The sequence below is a fragment of the Capra hircus genome, chromosome 11 (genome assembly GCF_001704415.2).
Source record: "Capra hircus breed San Clemente chromosome 11, ASM170441v1, whole genome shotgun sequence".
In the NCBI taxonomy this organism is placed as follows: domain Eukaryota; kingdom Metazoa; phylum Chordata; class Mammalia; order Artiodactyla; family Bovidae; genus Capra; species Capra hircus.
The window spans coordinates 84,354,461-84,374,698 of NC_030818.1; positions in this window are offsets into that span (position 1 = coordinate 84,354,461).

Sequence of the window (20,238 nt, forward strand, 5' to 3'; positions counted from 1 at the left end):
GACTCTAGGCATCTGAAAACAGGTATAATTAAGATAGATGTCATAAACTGTAACTCTTCCTTGCCATCAAAATTATGAGAAAAATTTATTTCACCACAATCACATCCTCTTATGTCCTAAATAAATCTAATTCTAGCAATATAACATTATAATAGCAATATAGCAAAAATATCTCTTTCAAAGTCTAGGACTATTTCATAAAATATGAATGCCACTCTATTAATTTGCATGCCATATTAATTTGGCCTATAAGATGCTTTCTCCTTGGAAGGAAAGTTATGACCAAACTAGACAGCATATTAGAAAGCAGAGACATTACTTTGTCAACTAAGGTCAGTCTAGTCAAGGCTATGGTTTTTCCAGTGGTCATGTATGGATGTGAGAGTTGGACTAAAAAAGAAAGCTGAGTGCCGAAGAATTGATGCTTTTGAACTGTGGTGTTGGAGAAAACTCTTGAGAGTCCCTTGGACTGCAAGGAGATCCAACTAGTCCATCCTAAAGGAAATTAGTCCTGGATGTTCACTGGAAGGACTGATGTTGAAGCTGAAACTCCAATATTTTGGCCACCTGATGTGAAGAGCTGACTCAGTGGAAAAGACCCTGATGTTGGGAAAGATTGAAGACAGGAGGAGAAGGGGACGAGAGAGGATGAGAGGGTTAGATGGCATCACCGACTCAATGCACATGAGTTTGGGTAAACTCCAGGAGTTGGTGATGGACAAGGAGGCCTGGAGTGTTGTAATTCACAGGGTCACAAAGAGTTGGACATGACTGAACTGAACTGAATCAATAATTTTAAAGCAAAATAGATCACAGGCAGTTGGAAAATATCACAGATCACAGAAAATGATAAAAATGGCAAAGACCCTGTAGGTCATCTAACACAACTGAACGGTGCAGTCAGATGAGTAAGGAAAGTTTAGGAGAGAATAATTCTTCACTATCCTGAATTCCATTATATTGAAAAATAAGCATTAGACAAAAGCTTCATTTAATATTGTTGTGTCCATGTTTCACTATTAATGTGGGAAGGGCTTTTAGTTTGAATGGGAATATTTTAAAGTTCAAAAACCACAAAACTGGACTTTTGTCCCTGTTACTCACTTTATATGTATTAGAAGCATATTGGATAACCTCTGAACATAAGTCATGTGTCCGGCAGAGCATTTTGTGAGTAAATATGTGCCCCATATTCCTCTAAATGCATGCAAGGGAAGACTACAGTAAGAATACTGTAATAAACTTGTCGGGCAAGAAACATAAATGGCAGCAGTAATGATGGTAGGGAATGAGATTTTGCATAAGTTTCAAAGTAAGAGCTGGCAGAATGTTTTGATGCTTTTGATAAGAAAAAAAAGCACATTGTGAAAAAAAAAAAAAAAAGGCACATTGTGATAGCCACCAGATATTTAACTTGAGCAGAAGGTAAGATGGAATTGGTATTTCCTGAGATGGGGAAAGTTTCTAGAAAAGCAGCTTTGAGATGAGGGATGGAATCAAGAGTTTAGTTTTAAATATTATCCTTTAGAAAGTTCTCTTAGACATTCCAATAGAAATGCTCAGTAAGCATTGAATATAGAATGTGTTTCAAATGATACACTTGCAAGATTATAGATAAATGAAAATAATCCTTGTGATGTTTATTTGTTCACAAATACAGCACTTAGAATTTATTTGATTCAAATAAATTAAATAAGTATAGTAAGTATAATAAGATTGTGAGAATGTAAAAATTATGAACATAAGTGGGAAAAAGAGCTTAAGATAAGAACATACCAAAACAATAGCAACTCTTAGAAGGGAAGTTCTTTTCTGTTTTTTATCATGTAACACTTTGCTATTTAAAAGTCAAAGTCATGCTTGAGCTGGAATACAACGTCTCCCTAACTAATATCCCTCTCCAATTTATTTTTGCCTTTTAAAAATCTATAACCCATGTAGGAAGAGAACAATACCTGAAATAGGAAGAGAAATCTGATCTTGCCTCTCCCAGACCAACACTTGACACATTATACTGGATCAAACTTTAAACTGCTCAAATCCAAAATCTTTTGTGTTGGGAGGAGATTAAGGAGACTGTTCACCATCTTCTTACCATCTTCACTCAGTGCATCTCCCTACCCACCCCTCTGGCTAACTGTGGCTTCCTTGGCCTCCTTCCGTTCCTCTGGTGCTACAAGGACCTTGAATACAAGGTCTTCTGTATAATTCTCCTTCATGTTTCCTCTATTCTACTGTTAACTTCCAAGTCCTCCAAAATGTCATTCCCTCAAGGTATTTCCTTCACTCCTTACTCTCAACTATTGTCTACTCTTCAGGTACGAAATCTGGTGACTCTCTACACTCTTATTTTAGAGATCTTGCTATAATTATGACTAAGTAACTATTTATGTAATAATCTGCATGAATGCTACTTGCCCTGTAGGATTGCCAACTCCAAAGGGCAGAATATATATACCTGCTAATTCATTCTTTTAGATATAGCACTTAGCAGAGTGCTTTGTGTGTAGCTAAGTGCCAAGTCATATGAACATACATGCAAGAAGAAAAAAAATTTTTTTCGATATAATGACAAGAACTGATAAAAGAGGAAAGACAATTATAGAGATAAGGCAGGTGCAGATTTTCCTGAATGTCTCAGTTATAAGATTTCAAAATTAAAATTTTACACTTTGAATAGTTTTTAGCCTTAGGTCAGTCCTATCTACCTTTTTTCAATTAATGCTGTTTATTTCCAGTAGTTACTTGTAGTTCTTTTTGCTCCTAGTTGTTTCTCATGCAATAATAAGCATGGAACTAACAAGTGAAAGTTGCTCAGTCGTGTCCAACTCTTTGGACTGTATAGTCCATGGGATTTTCTAGGCCAGAATATTGGAGTAGATAGCCTTTCCCTTCTCCAGGGGATCTTCCCAACCCAGGGATTGAACCCAGGTTTCCCTCATTGCAGGCAGAATCTTTGCCAGCTGAGCTACAAGGGAAGCCCAGTAATATGCAGAGAGTTGTCTAAACAAAAGAATATCTGTTGATATTCCTGTATAAGCACAAAATGTCCACAGATACGACTTGATGGGTTGAATAATTAGTGAATTAAATTTAAAAGGGAATTAAAGGAGTTTTCACTCATATCTATATCGCTATCCACTTAATATTGCTATCCTTTTGAAACAAAAGTGATTATAACTAAAGTAGATGAATTTGGTAATCCTAGTTTAAAAATTCTGAATTTTATGAAAGTGAAAAAAATAGAGAAATAAGAAATGTAGATGACCCATTATGAGAAGAATTAGGAAATTTTAAAGATTGTCAAAGCAAAAATTACATCAGACAAAGTTAGAAACATGAAGATTGTATTCAAGGATTTGGCCATTAGGAGAGAGACCAGAATACAGTGTTATTAAACTCTGCAGAAACAAGGGAGCACGGGGAATTTTAAGAGTTAGAGATGGGGTATCATAGGTAATCTGTTATTGCAAACCGGTGTTACCAGAAGGGAAAGGAAACAACTTTTTTCATATCTTCGGAACAGAGGTTGTTTTACAACTTGGAGCAAGGTGTCTCTAGAGGTCCGGCTATTCCTCTACCACAGAAACTGGGACATTAGGGACACTACCTTCTTTAATGACTGTATTGCCCAGGGAAGCTTCCCCAGTGTTTGAGAAAGAGTGTTAAGGTCACAAAACTGGCAAGATAGCTTTGGAAAGATTGACATCTCAAAGGGACAGAGAAATGATTTTCCACTGCCTGTTCTTTTGAAACAAATGATTTAAGAAAAGGACAGGAAGGCATCTCTACACTTAGACCAGGTAAGTTCCTTAAAAGCAGGGGTGAGGGAGCAGTCAGGTGCCCAGAGACACGAAGAAACATCTTGTCTAAAGTTCAGTGAAGCTGTGGGAAATGTGAGGACATTCTGAATGAGATCTGTGATTGAGAAGACTGAAGAGGCTGTTTTATTTTACATGAAGCCAGTGTACTCCAATATTTCAATGTTGATAATAGAAGATAGATTCAGAAAATAAATGTAGAAACCACAGAATTCTTTGGGGTATTGAGCAGCTTAATCATCATTTTGAGAAGGCATTTAATGCATGTTAAAGGCAGATAACATTTTCGAAAACTTAGAAAAATGAGTTTTTAAAGGGATAAGTAGACACCATCAAATGCTAATTGTTGATGGGATTAATAGCTTTACAAACTGCACATTGACAAAAAACTCACAAATAAAGTCTTGAAAATTCTTTTGTAAAAATTCTCTGAATCAGTTCAGTCAGTTCAGTTCAGTCACTCAGTTATGTTCGACTCTTTGCAACCCCATGAACCACAGCAGGCCAGGCCTCTCTGTCCATCACCAGCTCCCGGAGTCCACCCAAACCCATGTCCATTGAGTTGGTGATGCCATCCAACCATCTCATCCTCTGCCATCTCCTTCTCCTCCTGCCCTCAGTCTTTCCCAGCATCAGGGTCTTTTCCACTAAATCAGCTCTTCACATCAGGTGGCCAAAGGATTGGAGTTTCAGCTTCAACATCAGTCCTTCCAATGAACACTCAGGACTGATCTCCTTTAGAATGGACTGGTTGGATCTCCTTGCAGTCCAAGGGACTCTCAAGAGTCTTCTCCAATGCCACAGTTCAAAAGCATCAATTCTTCTGCATTCAGCTTTCTTTATAGTCCACCCCTCACATCCATACATCATCACTGGAAAAAACATAACCTTGACTAGATGGACCTTTGTTGACACAGTAATGTCTCTGCTTTCTAATATGCTATCTAAGTTGTCATAACTTTCCTTCCAAGGAGCAAGCGTCTTTTAATTTCATGGCTGCAATCACCATCTGTAGTGATTTTGGAGCCCAGAAAAATAAAGTCAGCCACTGTTTCCATTGTTTTTCCAGCTATTTGACATGAAGTGATGGGACCGGATGCCATGATCTTATTTTTCTGAATGTTGAGCTTTAAGCCAACTTTTTCACTCTCCTCTTTCACTTTCATCAAAAGGCTCTTTAGTTCCTCTTCCCTTTCTGCCATAAGGATGGTGTCATCTGCATATCTGAGGTTATTGATATTTCTCCTGGCCATCTTGATTCTAGCTTGTGCTTCCTCCAGCCCAGCGTTTCTCATGATGTACTCTGCATATAAGTTAAATAAGCAGGGTGACAATACACAGCCTTGACATACTCCTTTTCCTATTTGGAACCAGTCTCTGAATAGATCAATGAATATTAGCTTCAGCTTGAATAGCTATATTATTTGTCTTGCTTCATTCAGTAATTAATTTCCCTCCTAGTTTCAGATTTGATAATCTCTTTCAAAAATCTTCAAAAGGAAACATTCACTCATTAAAAACCAATGACTGCCTACTCCTTGTTACCAGGTTTTCCTAGACCTCAAATCCCCCCTCCTCTACTAGGTTTACCAGACTGGGTTAAATTGTAATACAGTCTGTTAAGTAGAAAAGATGCTGTGGTGAGTCAATCAAATCTTCATTTCAAAACTGAGACCCTCATTCTCCCACCTTCTAGGCAGGTTGACTGGCTGACAGTTCTCAGCTGAGAACTTCTCTGGGAATTTCTGTTTCCCCAATACACCACCTCACCCAAGATCCAGCTCCTCTCCTGGGACATACTAAAGCCACTGACTAGTCCATGCGAGAAGAAAAGGGTTAGGAGTATAAATGAATAGCACTTTGCTCAAAATGGGACAACTTTGAAATGGCAAACCTCTCCAGTATTCTTTCCTGGAAAATTCCATGGATGGAGGAGCCTGGTAGACTACGTTCACGGGGTTGCAAAGAGATGGACATGACTGAGTGACTTCACTTTCTTTCTTTTGAAGGTCAGACACAGCTCCAGGGCACCCCTTGGATCGGCTGCAGCCTTTTTCACCAGTGCACTTCTGTTCAGCTTCTCTCTTTGATCCTATTTCTTTTATTCTTTCACAATGAGCAAACCTCCAGTACTTTTGGAGATGCAGCTAGCTGGTGAACACCATCTCATCATGTCATTTCTGGTCAAATGTTTTGTGTTTTCTGAAAATCTTAGGATAAAATCCATGTTCTTGGCAAGTCACATAAGTTCCTTCATAATCAGCTTCCTACTGACCACTGCAGCTTCATCTTCCCCATCCTCACTTCAGCTTTATTTCACAACCTCTGTGAACAACTTGATAAGAACAAGCAAAGGTCTCCTCTCATCTTCGTGACTTTTCAGATGCAGCTTTTGCTTTAAATCTGTGCCCTTGATTCATCCCTCACATCTAGGGCAGGTCCCACACATGAGCACATTTTATCTAGCTATCTTGCACTTGCTCTTGATTTAAACACACTCTTCTCAGAACTGTGCCTTGATTTGTAAAATCGTTTATTTATTTTTGGCTGTGCTGGGTCTTCGTTGCTGCCCGGGCTTTTCCCTAGTTGTGGCACGCGGGAGCTATGTTCTAGCTGCAGTGCATGAGCTTCTCATTGCGGTGGCTTCTCTTGTTGCAGAGTACAGGCCTTAGGGCACAGGGTCTTTAGTAGTCATGGCTCCCGGGCTCTAGAGCACAGGCCCAATAGTTGTGGCCCACGGTCTTAGTTGCTCAGCAGCATGTGGGATCTTTCCAGACCACAATGTGTCCCCTGCATTGATTGCTAGGCAGATTCTTTATCACCTAGCCACCAAGGAAGTGCACTACCTTCATTTAAACTGCGTGAGTTTCCTTTTCAATGGGCAATCAATTGAAAGCCATAAAATGGTATGTTCAACAAGGATTATTAGGCAAGTAGATAAATTCCCTTTTCCTACTCTAACAATAATTGCATCGAAATATTTTGGTCATGTTTAACAAATGTTAACAAGCTCTTATTTATGTCAACTCGCATTCTGTCAGTCACCCTCAGAGAAGTTCATGCAAAGAGCCTAACGTAACTGATGGAGTCACTAAGAAGACCAGAGGATGCCCCTGATCTCTATGGAACAGGGCATGGTTATTATGAGGAGGGCTTAACAGCTCATCTTTTGGAATGGACAACCTCCTGATAAAGCCATTTCCTCATTTCATGGTTATTTGATGAGCTTTCTTTTCAGAGAGCAACTTTATTTCATCGTCCTAGAAATGCCTTTATCATGTATCCATTTCTTGACTATAATAGAATATAAAAGTGTGTGTATGTGTGTGTGTGCACACACATTATTTATTTTTTTTCCACCCTTAGATAGGCACAATGACATACCAGAGAGCAGGGGACATGGGAAGAGTCTGCTACAGTATCAGCAAGGAGTATGTTGTCTCTAGAGAATTTTTAAAAAGATAATAAAACCGACTTGGGGTTTTTATATTTATGTTTAAAATTCACAGCAGTGTAACATGCAAACTACGAGGCATACAACCTTGATGAAGTACACATTTTAACTTCATGTGAAATATTTTATCAAATTTGAATAATAACTTTTTAACATGGGATTACTTTTTTGAAATGAAGGACTTGCTTTAAAACAAAGAAGAGATTGAAAAAAACAGGACTATTGTTATTTCATTATTGTTGTGGTCCATTAAATGTATACCTTTTCCAAAAAATGCATTGATGCAATATAAGCTTTATACTTTTTCTCCTTATTCTCTGTAATATGCATCTTATTAATTTCACCTTTTTCTGGTATTATTATCGAAAGTAATTTTCTCTTATGAAATAGGGATTAAAAATCAAATGACTCCAATGTCAAAAACACTAGGTATGTCACTGCATAGACAGATCATTGGAAAACTATGCAAAAGAACTGAATCAGAAGAGTTTAAGACCCCAGAGCACATTAACTTATTCATTCCTTTATTTATTTCATCACTGAGCACCAAATATTTGTCAAGCACCCTGCCAAAGCTTGCAGATACGTAAAGATAAGGGACTAATCTCTAGTAGGGAAAAGGGGTTGGTGGTAAGTATAGCAGCAGAAGTGAGACAAAAATTTGAGTAAATATATTAATCATCAAAATCCTTTTATTGATTTATCCCAAATGCCTATTCTAGTATGCATTAAATAAATATTTTGTATGAATATATCCTATAAAAACATGCATAGAACACAAAGGCACATTGGAGGAGAATTAGCAGATGTCAAGATGTGGGGGACAAGGAGAAAATATTTCACAGAAGTGAGATGAGCTCCCAAATGTTTACCAATCAGTGAAAATAAATGACTGCCATTTCACTGCTACCTTTTGGGGTAATTCTTTATATAATCTGATTGTGACAATGGCTGAACAATACAGGTGTGTGTGTGTGTGTGTGTGTGTGTGTGTGTCGGAGGTGGGGGCAGTGTTGGGAAAGGGGAGATTGGAAACTGGGAGATGATGAATTAGAACACAATTGCAATAGACCAGGAAAGAAATAATCATTCCTAAACTAGGAGTGGAGTACCGGTAAATGAGAAGAGAGGACTAACCTCAGAGAAGCCCCAAATGTGTTATCAGATGACTCTTTTAGATGATGTCAATTTTATAATTCTATGAATGTTAAAAAAAAAAACTTTCCTAAAATAAATATTTCTCACTCCTTCTTAGAATTAGTATATTTGGAGAAAAGCCAATATCTGTGGAAAGTTCAATTACATCTGATCATTGTAATTGATCCAGGGACACTGAGTGGGTCCCTGCATTCCTGAATGGGAACATTAATAAGATATGACTTTATAGCCATTTCCAAGCCAGTTGCTCTGTGTACTGCCAAAAGTACAGAAATACCAGACCTCCCAGCACTATAAATATTTTTACATGTCAAAAATGGAATGAGGCTATTAAAAAGATATGCAAATAAAATCCAAGATAGAGTTTTCTTTCCTAGGGGGAAAGTAAATTACAACCTTTCATAATGAAATTAATGTTTATAAGCACAAGCACTGAAATCAAATTCATAAGCTTACTCCTCTAAGATAGAATACTCCTTATGATTTATCAAAGAATATTTTGTTCCAGTTTTTAAATGATTTCCTGGTGATTTGCAATGGATTCTTATTTCCTTATAGCATGTATAATTTTCATTAGTGTCTGTAAAAAAAAGAAAAAGTGAAAGTCAGTTTTCAGTTTGGTCAAAATAACAAGAGCAAGATTCTCTGAATTTCTCTGATATTTGGCATTTTCTCTGACCTTTTACAGCTGTGTAGATTCATTCTTTTTTTGTGGCTATTTTATTTTTCACTTTTCTTTGAGCTACAGAATCTTATTTCTGTAAGAAAGTTAAGAGTTATATAGTCTAATGAGTACCAACAGGGTTCAAAGATCCTGTAAATGTTTGCAAAGGTAATAATTGGATTTGAGACTGACGTTCCACAGACCAAAAGCCGAAATACAATTACATATAAACGCTTCATAATGTAAGATAGGTATACCTAGACCTGTTTTATGCTTGAGTTGAACTGTGCATGCTTTTATTAACTCTGTATCAGTTCAGTTCAGTTCAGTTCATTTCAGTCCCGTCCGACTCTTTGTGACCCCATGGACTGCAACATGCTAACTCTGATAATCACAGTAATTATCTCATTATAAGCATAATCTTAGATTTGCAGTGATATATGCATTTAAAAAATCTGATAACTAAAAACTGAAAAGCAATTTAGGTATGACTTAAAAATGTAGACTTTATGAGCCACTTATAAATTTGTTCTTTGTTAAAAAAACCTGTGATCAAATGACTAAACAAATTATGTGAATGTTTGATATTTAATAGTGAATTTTCTTACTGATTATTGGTTAACGTAGAATCTTTCAATTTGGTAATATATATTATGAAGACGCAAGCATTTCAATCCACCATTTAAAACCAATCTTGAGACAGTAATCTGAAGTAACTAACAGTGTTTATATATCAATATTTTCATTAAAATATGTAATAATAAAATAGAAAGCTGGTAAGGAAAAGAAAGCAAATATAAAAGAGTAGTGAACAAAAATAAATTATAATATATTCATCTCAATATGTACTTATTATGATAATATTTACTTAAAAAGTATTGTATGAAAATTCCATTCTGTAATATTAAGGAAAATTCAGAAAATGCAAGATAATATCTAAAATTATAAAAATTTAAAATATCTGTAATGTAAAATAGTCCAGAAGTAAAATGTAAACATTCTGTGAATAGCTGAATCTGTTTCCTTTTAATAATTTTCTGTTTGTAATAGATTAATATTACTTCTCCTATATAGAATTTATGGCAAATATTCTATAGACATTTCAATACAATATTTCTCCCACATTTTTTTATCTAAATATTTCTTTGAAGAAAGAATGATATTATTTCACTATACCTACTTAACACCTAACCTGCCTCTTGAGAAATCTGTATGCAGGTCAGGAAGCAACAGTTAGAACTGGACATGGAACAACAGACTGGTTCCAAATAGGAAAAGGAGTACGTCAAGGCTGTATATTGTCACTCTGCTTATTTAAATTCTATGCAGAGTACATCATGAGAAATGCTGGACTGGAAGAAACACAAGCTGGAATCAAGATAGCCAGGAGAAATATCAATAACCTCAGATATGCAGATGATACCACCCTTATGGCAGAAAGTGAAGAGGAACTAAAAAGCCTCTTGATGAAAGTGAAAGAGGAGAGTGGAAAGGTTGGCTTAAAGCTCAACATTCAGAAAACGAAGATCATGGCATCTGGTCCCATCACTTCATGGGAAATAGATGGGAAACAGCAGAAACAGTGTCAGACTTTATTTTGGGGGGCTCCAAAATCACTGCAGATGGTGACTGCAGCCATGAAATTAAAAGACGCTTACTCCTTGCAAGAAAAGTTATGACCAACCTAGATAGTATATTCAAAAGCATAGACATTACTTTGCCGACTAAAGTCTGTCTAGTCCAGGCTATGGTTTTCCCTGTGGTCATGTATGGATGTGAGAGTTGGACTGTGAAGAAGGCTGAGTGCCGAAGAATTGATGCTTTTGAACTGTGGTGTCGGAGAAGACTCTTAAGAGGCCCCTTGGACTGCAAGGAGATCCAACCAGTCCATCCTGAAGGAGATCAACCCTTGGATTTCTTTGGAAGGAATGATGTTAAAGCTGAAACTCCAGTACTTTGGCCACCTCATGCGAAGAGTTGACTCATTGGAAAAGACCCTGCTGCAGGGAAGGATTGGGGGCAGGAGGAGAAGGGGACAACCGAGGATGAGATGGCTGGATGGCATCACCGACTCGATGCACATGAGTTCGGGTAAACTCCGGGAGATGGTGATGAACAGGGATACCTGGCATGCTGCGATTCATGGGGTCGCAAAGAGTCTGACATTACTGAGCGACTGAAATGAACTGAACTGAACTGAACTTAACATATATTTGTAAAATTGTCTATTATTGTCTATTATTTATTGAACTTTTTCCAGGTAAATGGAAAACATGTTTAAGAACATGGCACAGAAAATGCCATTATTGCAGTTTGATTCTTATAGTTAAATATGTTAAAATATAGAATGCTTGCCTAGAACATGTGATTTAAATTTTACATCAAATTCATTCTCTGATCATATTCCTCATGAGATTTTCTGGACATATCCATTATTGTTAATATTCAGTTTTTTATGCGATCAGTGCTGGGAGTCTCTCCAAAGAAGAGTTGCTTTAGATTTATCTTTATGCCATTTGCTAGTTAAATCGCTGAACCAAAGCCCTCTGGAGAAAATTTAGCTGTGGTTAGGGTGAAACATGACGGTGAAAAGTATAGGAAATTTTTAATCAAACAGACTTTAAATCTTAGCACTTACTAGCTATGTAATAGTATGATATAGGTATTTTTTTTAAATTTTATTGGAGTATAGTTGATTTAAAATGTTGTGTTAGTTTCTGCTGTACAACAAAGTGAATCAGTTACATGTAGACATGCATCCACTCATTTTTAGATTCTTTAGCCATATGGATCAGAACAGAGCATTCAGTAGAGTTCCCCGTAATATACAATAGGTTAGTTTTAGTTATCTATTTTACATATAGTTGTATGTAAATATCAATCCCAGTCTCCCTGTTTATTCCTCCCTCTTTCTTTCCCCCTGGTGACCATAAGATTTTCTTTCAAAGAGCAAGTGTCTTTTAATTTCATAGCTGCAGTCATCATCCACAGTGATTTTGGAGCTCAAGAAAATAAAGTCTGTCACTGTTTCCATTGTTTCCCCTTCTACTTGTCTTGAAGTGATGGGAAGAAAAGCTGTGATAAACCTAGACACATATTAAATAGCACACATGTTATTTGCTGGAAACGGTCCATATAGTCAAAGCTGTGGTTTTTCCAGTAATCATGTACTGATACAAGTTGTTGGACCATAAAGAAGGCTGTGCACTGATGAATTATGCTTTTGAACTATGGTGTTGGAGAAGATTATTGAGAGTCTCTTGGACTGCAGGGGATCAAACCAGTCAATCCTAAAGGAAATTAATCCTGAATATTCATTGGAGGGACTGATGCTGAGGCTGAAGCTCCAATACTTTTGCCACCTGATGTGAAGAGCCGACTCATCGGAAAAGACCCTGATGCTGGGAAGGACTGAAGGCGGGAGGAGGGGACAACAGGACAAGATGGTTGAATGACATCACCGACTCAATGGATATGAGTTTGAGTAAACTCTGGGAGACAGAGAAGGACAGGGAAGCCTGGCGTGCTGCAGTCCATGGGGTCACAGAGTCAGACACAACTGACTGACTGAACATCAATCATGAGACTGTTTTCTACATCTGTGACTCTGTTTTGATTTTGGAAATAAGTTCATTTGTACCATTTTTTTTAGGTACCACATACAAGCTATAGCATATATTTGTCCTCCGTCTGACTTACTTTACCCAATAAGACAATGTCTAGGTCCATCCATGTTGCTGCAAATGATATTATTTTGTTCTTTATTATGGCTTCCCAGGTGGTGCTAGTGGTAAAAAATCCACCTGCCAATGCAGGAGACACAGGAGATGTGGTTTGACCCCTGGGTGGGTCAGGAAGATCCCCTGGAGGAGTAAATGGCAACTCACATATTCTTGCCTGGGAAATCCCATGGACAGAGGAGCCTGGGGGCTACACTTCGTGGGGTCGCAAAAAGTCAGATATGACTAAGCATGAATACAAACACACACAATATTTCACTGTATATTTATACCACATCTTTATCCATTGCTCTGTCAATAAATATTTAGGTTGCTTCCATGTTCTAGCTATTATAAATTGTGCTACAATGAACATTGGGGTGCATGTATCTTTTTAAATTATGGTTTCTTGGGTTGTATGCCCAGGAGTAGAATTTCTGGATCATATAGTAGCTCTGTTGTTATTGTTTTTATTCACATTTTACAAGTAAAGTTAAATAACAAAAGTACATATCTTATACTTACAAAGGCAAAGTGCCTGGTCTAAATTCACGCTGGTGGGTAGTGTGGACTAGATCTAAGCTTTCAGTTTCACAGCCTCATGTGCCATGTGATAAGGCCTGTCTGCTTTATCTCTCCAAGGCATAAGCAAAATCATAAACATAGTTATTTTACAAGGATACTGTGAAACAACTGCAGTAAATAACTATTAGTCTTGTGCCCATGTTATAATAATAATGACAATAAATAATATTGGCTTCTTCCTTTTAATATTATTAGTTTGTTTTAGATTCTAGTCCATATAAGTGAAAACTCTGTTAGAAACTTTTAGTATTTTTGTTTTTTATTTAATCCCAGAGTCCTAGCAAAATCAAAAAAATGTTTCTGTGTACAATTAAATAGAATATTTTTCCCTAGTTAATAATTTCATCCAGTTTTAAACTTTTGAATATTCTAAATTGACGGAGAATCATATTTCCAACTCTACTCTCCACAGGTAGGGTCAAGATTTTATCTCCTTTTCCCATGTGTCTATAATGTCCCCAAATCCTCTATTAGAAATCAAAAATCCCGCCAAAATAGCAACTGATTGCAAGGTCTGACTTATACTGCATAGTCTGATGTTTTTGCTCTCATTTCATTTGTGGAAGGAAAATAATTCTTCATTTGCCCACCAGTGCTTGTATATGTATATTTTTATATTTTTCACACATATACATACAAACACATAGTTGTATTGGTTGGAACATAGACCTTTTCTGATTCTTTGATAATGAAGTTCAATGTCAAATTGTAAGGGATTTTACAAGTTGATGCTGGTAGCTGGGTTAGGGTAAGTACAGATTAAAACCTATTAAAAAAGACAATTTCATTCAGGGTTCAAAAGTAAATATCTTAATGTTCAACCAACCTTCCTGAATTGATATTACAGGTTTCTGCAAGTAGTTATTTCTTTCCATTTTTTCACTGAAGTCCACTTTCTTCATTAAGACAAAGTTCATTATTTCCCAAGGAAAAGCATACATTTTCTGGAATAGATTTGTAATTCCTTTGTGATAAGAAACCCAGTCATGTATATAATTACACAATCCCCTGACACACACACACTACATTATGGTCTATGAAACAGTGTCACATTTACTGTCTCATTTCATTCTCGAAATGATACTAAGGAATAATCAAGATAGAGATTGTACCTCACTTTGAAGACAGGGAAGCACACAAAAAATCAATTGGAATGCTAGGGTAATTTGTGGTTCCACTACGACATGCATCCAATTACTAGGTGCTTTTTTCTTATGTGTGTGTGTGTGAGCATGCACGTGCACACACATGCACGTGTGCACACATGCTCAGTTGTGTCTGACTCTTTGTGAATCCGTGGACTATAGCCCACCAGGCTCTTCTGTCATGAGATTTTCCAGGGAAGAATACTGGAATGGGTTGCCATTTCCTACTCCAGAGGAAATATATATATATATATATATATAGCTATATGTGTCATTAACTTTCTCTTTCTATTCAGTGTAAAAATAGAACTGATTAAAATACACTTTCTTAATATCTGTTAGTATATTATGTACCTGAAGGACAAAGCATGATATATAAAAAGATAAATACGCATGTACATACATATATGTACACATATATGTCTTTGTATTAACCTTCCATACAATGGTAGAAAATATACATATATATGTGTATATTCTTTAAATGACTAATAAAATTTTTCTTGAAAGGAGATTTAATAATTGAACTATAAAATGGGACCCTAGGCAGCCACAAACTTATACTTTTGACTCATAGTGGCCTAAAGAGATGATCATGTATTAATTAATTTATTCAATAATTTGCTTATTAAATATTTAATTGTGTATTGAGTTACTACAAAGATACAAGAATTAGATGAAAAGCTATATGTTTTACTCTCATTCTAATATTTAGATGCTTTTTTCCTCCAGGTACATAATATACTAACAGATGTCAAGAAAATGTACTTTAATCAGTTCTATTTCTACATTGTAGAGAAAGTTAATGACGTATGTAAGTCATTGATAGTCAGTCAATGATAGTCATTGTTCTTTGGTGCTATAGGTGAACCGTACCCCTCCATGGAATGGTACAGATGTATGACTGCATACCTGTGGCTTCTGTGGTGGCTCAGACTATAAAGAATCGGCCTGAAATGTAGGGGAACTGGGTTCGATCCCTGAGTTGGGAAGATCCCCTGTGGAAGGGAATGACGCCCACTCCAGTATTCTTGCCTGGAGAATCCCAAGGACAGAGGAGGCTGGTGGGCTACAGTCCATGGGTCACAAACAGTTGGACATGACTGAGTGACTGACATTTTCCCAGGTGGGGCAGTTGTAAAGAATCTGCCTGCCAATGCAGGAGACACAAGAGACATGGGTTCAATCCCTGGGTTGGGAAGATCCCCTGGAGTGGAAAATGACAACTCACTCCAGTGTTCTTGCCTGGGAAATCCCATGGACAGAGAAGCCTGATGGAATAACAATCCATGGACTCACAAAGAGTCAGACATGACTGAGTGACTGGGCACACACACACATGCACACGCACACACACACACACACATATTAGCCTATTAAATTGCATGAGAAAACACAGATACTCCTCATATATTAGTTATTACATTTTCATAAGTTTCTACTGCTCCCTTTACATACTCATTAAAGCCACACATGCAAAATAGATATAATAGTAATTTCTTTGCCTGTCAACAAGGCTCAGGATTTTTATGCTTCTTTACCATGTACCCAATAAGTCAAAGAGTATTTACAGGCTTTAAAAACACCGTCTCCATTTAAGAAAAATATTCAACTATGACATTCTCCTTTACAACATTAAAACCAATTAAAGCAGAAAATAAATACCTGGTATTTTCAAAACAGAATACTTTGAAAGTTAGGAATTTAGTCAGTTTAATCAAAAGTTTAACTAAAATAGTAAGACTGTTACCATTACATGGATTAAGGAATCATTAAACAAAATTGGTAAGATAAAGTAAAAGTAGGAAATAATAAGCTCAGCTTTCTTCCCAAATAGTATTCAAGGTCATATATTTCAGATCAGACACAAGGAAAAGTCCACTTACTAAATATGAGCAGTAATTTTCATGTTCCTTATCAAACAGATTATTGTAATTTTTGTTGCAGAGAATTTAATGTGTTGCATGAGAAGTCAGAGAGAAATGATTCCTGTTATCTGCTGTTTCCTGACATTTTCTCATGACACTGTATAAAGAGAGTTTCTAAGGAGCATATTATCAGTTCATTACATTCGACTATAACCAACAGCATTTCTATGGGCAGAAACTTTCTCCCACCCTAAACCACCATCAAACACCAGATTTCAGACCTAAATTCAATGCATTTAACTGGCAAATATCAAGCATGTTGAAGCCAAGTAAAACGTGGATTCTCAGACTGAGCCTTTGCATCATACGGAACATGCATCTTATTAAGCCTCAGCTTGCCTGCTTGGTGAGTCTCTCCCACTCATCAGGAAAGATAGATGAGAAGCACATTATTTTCATTCAGCAAATCAGCATTTATTAATACAAAGTGGAAACCAATAGAGATTTCATCAGTTTGGTGAAAAGGAAAAAATTAAGTAAACATGATAAACTATGAAAGAAAACTAGCAGGGGTATATATACACATACTGAAACACTTCAAAAGGCAAACTGGAAATGTCCAATCAGTAAATTTCAATATTTTACATTTGTATTTTACAATGTAATTTATGTAAATTAAATTTACTTACTGTTTCTAAGCAACTTAATTTTACTGAAAGTGGAGGCCTGGCTTTTCCTTACTCAAAAGCTAAGACTTTGCTTTATTTCAGAGCCCAGCAACAGGAGGAGGGGAGGAGGTTGGACTCTTGTTCAAAGGTCCACTCTCTCCACCGTCCATTTCACCTCACTTCACCCCATTACACTCAGTGGGTAAGAGCTTTTATAGATGGAGGGAGGGGGCTACATTCAGAAACAGCATAGTCATCTCTGACTCTCATCTTGAAATTAGTCATGTGTGGTCTGATCAGCATCGTCTTGATTGTTTTAGGAACAGTTAGCTCTTAATTCCAGGGTCAGTTTGTTCACATTCCTTTGAGACCAGTTCTCAGAATTATGGCAGTTTATGTCATGTCTACAGTCTGGTTATTATGTAGTTAAGTTCTTCCACCTGATGCAATTTCAAAATCCATAAGACAGCTCAATGGATATGGCTCAGAATAGTATGCATAGCCCTGGAGGAGGAACTAAAGGTCCCTTACTTTCTTTAAAGACTATCTGGCCACTTGACTGTTTTCCCTGTTTCTGCATTTTATCACTTCTCTGATTAAACTTATTCTTTGGCTAAAGTTATTCTACAGAAAAAAGTCAGGCTGAGGACATGAGAGGCAAAGGTCATAGGCCCCTGCCCCATTTCCATATCAAACATGTACACATATAATTCTAATCAGTTGGGAAATTAAATATATCAGTATTTTGCAATATGGTGAAACAAGCTCCAGAGTTTTCAGGTACTCAGCATTCTCACTAACTCTGAGAACAGTTGTTAGATAAAAGAAATTTCTATCTCTTAAAACCACCATGAGCTATTGTCTGCTTTTATTTCCATTACAACTGGTCGCAAAGCTCTTGTCTAATGAATTTATGTATGATGTTTACATACATGCTAAATAGGAAAACATTTCAAGGAGGTCCACAGTATGAACCTATAGAAAGAGTCAGTAGTTTCTTGGGCCTGAATGGAGTTTTTCATCTAAAAGTGTTTGAGTTCTGTATTCAGCAATTTTAATTGCTATGGAAATGAGATGTCTGTCCCAGATACACTTCTCTCAATCCTGTTGAGATTTTGCTGCAAAGGCAGAAAGCTATTAAGGGTCACTGTACATACTCAGCATTTCTTGACATCTGACAAGAACAAATGAAAAGTTTGTTGATTTCTAGGTTTCAGGGTCTCTGTCAATCCTTTGCCATCTACTAGAAGAAGAAATAAAGAATAACTGTAGAAAAAGTCAGTTTGGGCTTTTTTAATTTATAAAGTTCACATTTTCTGAAAGTGTACAAATAATGAACACATCATATATTTAATTAGGACTGTTTCCTATATATTCAAAAGTTCATTTCAGTTTTCAAGTTTGTGTGCTTGTGCCATAGTTTATTGATTTCTTTACATCTGCGTGTTTTTGATGGTCACTCACCGACTCAGTGGACATGAGTTTGGACAAGCTCCAGGAGATGGTGAAGGACAGGGAGGCCTGGCATGCTGGAGTCCATGGGGTCACAGAGTCGGACACAACTGAGTGACTGAACAACATTTTTGATAATTGTTGCTAGTTTTTTGTGGCTATCACAGACCACAAGTTGGTCACTATAAAGCACCATCTTCTAGTGTTCACACCCCTCAATACTCCCTGTTCTTAGTGTGGGCAGGGCCCGTGACTTGCTTCTACCCAATAGCTTACAGGATAGAAAACAGCTTGAGATTCTGTTATGAAGGACTGTGATATTTATCTTGCCAGAAATTCTGTGGCTGTCTCTGAAGGAGCAAGCTTCCATAGTAGGATTTGCACTCCAGAGAGGGCCACGTGGCAGAGAACTGAGGTGTCCTCTGACTGACAACCAGCAAGATATTGGGGCCCACAAACTGGCAGTCTGCAAGAAACTGAATGCTATCAACATGTAGAGCTTAAAGGCGCCTGAGTTGAGCCTGTGAGAACAACTCAGCCCTGGCCAAAACCTCAACTTCAGCTTTACAAGAGGCCACGCTAAACCATGTGCAGACTTCTGAATCATAGAAGTGGTGGGATAATAAATGCACGCTAAGTTTTTTATAGTATTGTTATGCCACACTAGAAAACTGGGATTAACATTATAAATAATGTAGAGATGAACCACATTATACAAAAATTACTGTTATGCTGTAAGTATATCTCTGAGGATACACTTTCAGAACAGATTATTAATGGCCTGTTATTGTTTAGTCACTAAATCATGTCAGCCTCTTCCATGACCACATGCACTACAGCCCGCTGGTCTCCTCTGTTCAGGGGATTTTCCAGACAAGAACACTGGAGTGGGCTGCCATTTCCTTCTCCAGGGAAGCTTCCTTTCCAGTGAGCTACCTGAGTCTCTGGCTTGGCAGGTGGGCTCTTTACCACTGAGCTACCTTGGAAGTCTTAAAAGGAACAAAACATTTTAGTAACAACTTATGCAGTTCAATTCCAGAAAAATAAATGACCCAATCAAAAAATGGGCCAAAGAACTAAATAGACATTTCTCCAAAGAAGACATACGGATGGCTAACAAACACATGAAAAGATGCTCAACATCACTCATTATTAGAGAAATGCAAATCAAAACCACAATGAGGCACCACTTCACACCAGTCAGAATGGCTGCAATCCAAAAATCTGCAAGCAATAAATGCTGGAGAGGGTGTGGAGAAAAGGGAACCCTCCTACACTGTTGGTGGGAATGCAAACTAGTACAGCCACTATGGAGAACAGTGTGGAGATTCCTTAAAAAATTGCAAATAGAACTACCTTATGACCCAGCAACCCCACTGCTGGGCATACACACTGAGGAAACCAGAATTGAAAGAGACACATGTACCCCAATGTTCATCACAGCACTGTTTATAATAGCCAGGACATGGAAACAACCTAGATGTCCATCAGCAGATGAATGGATAAGAAAGCTGTGATACATATACACAATGGAGTATTACTCAGCCGTTAAAAAGAATTCATCTGAAACAGTTCTGATGAGATGGATGAAACTGGAGCCGATTATACAGAGTGAAGTAAGCCAGAAAGAAAAACACCAATACAGTATACTAACACATATATATGGAATTTAGGAAGATGGCAATGACGACCCTGTAGGCAAGA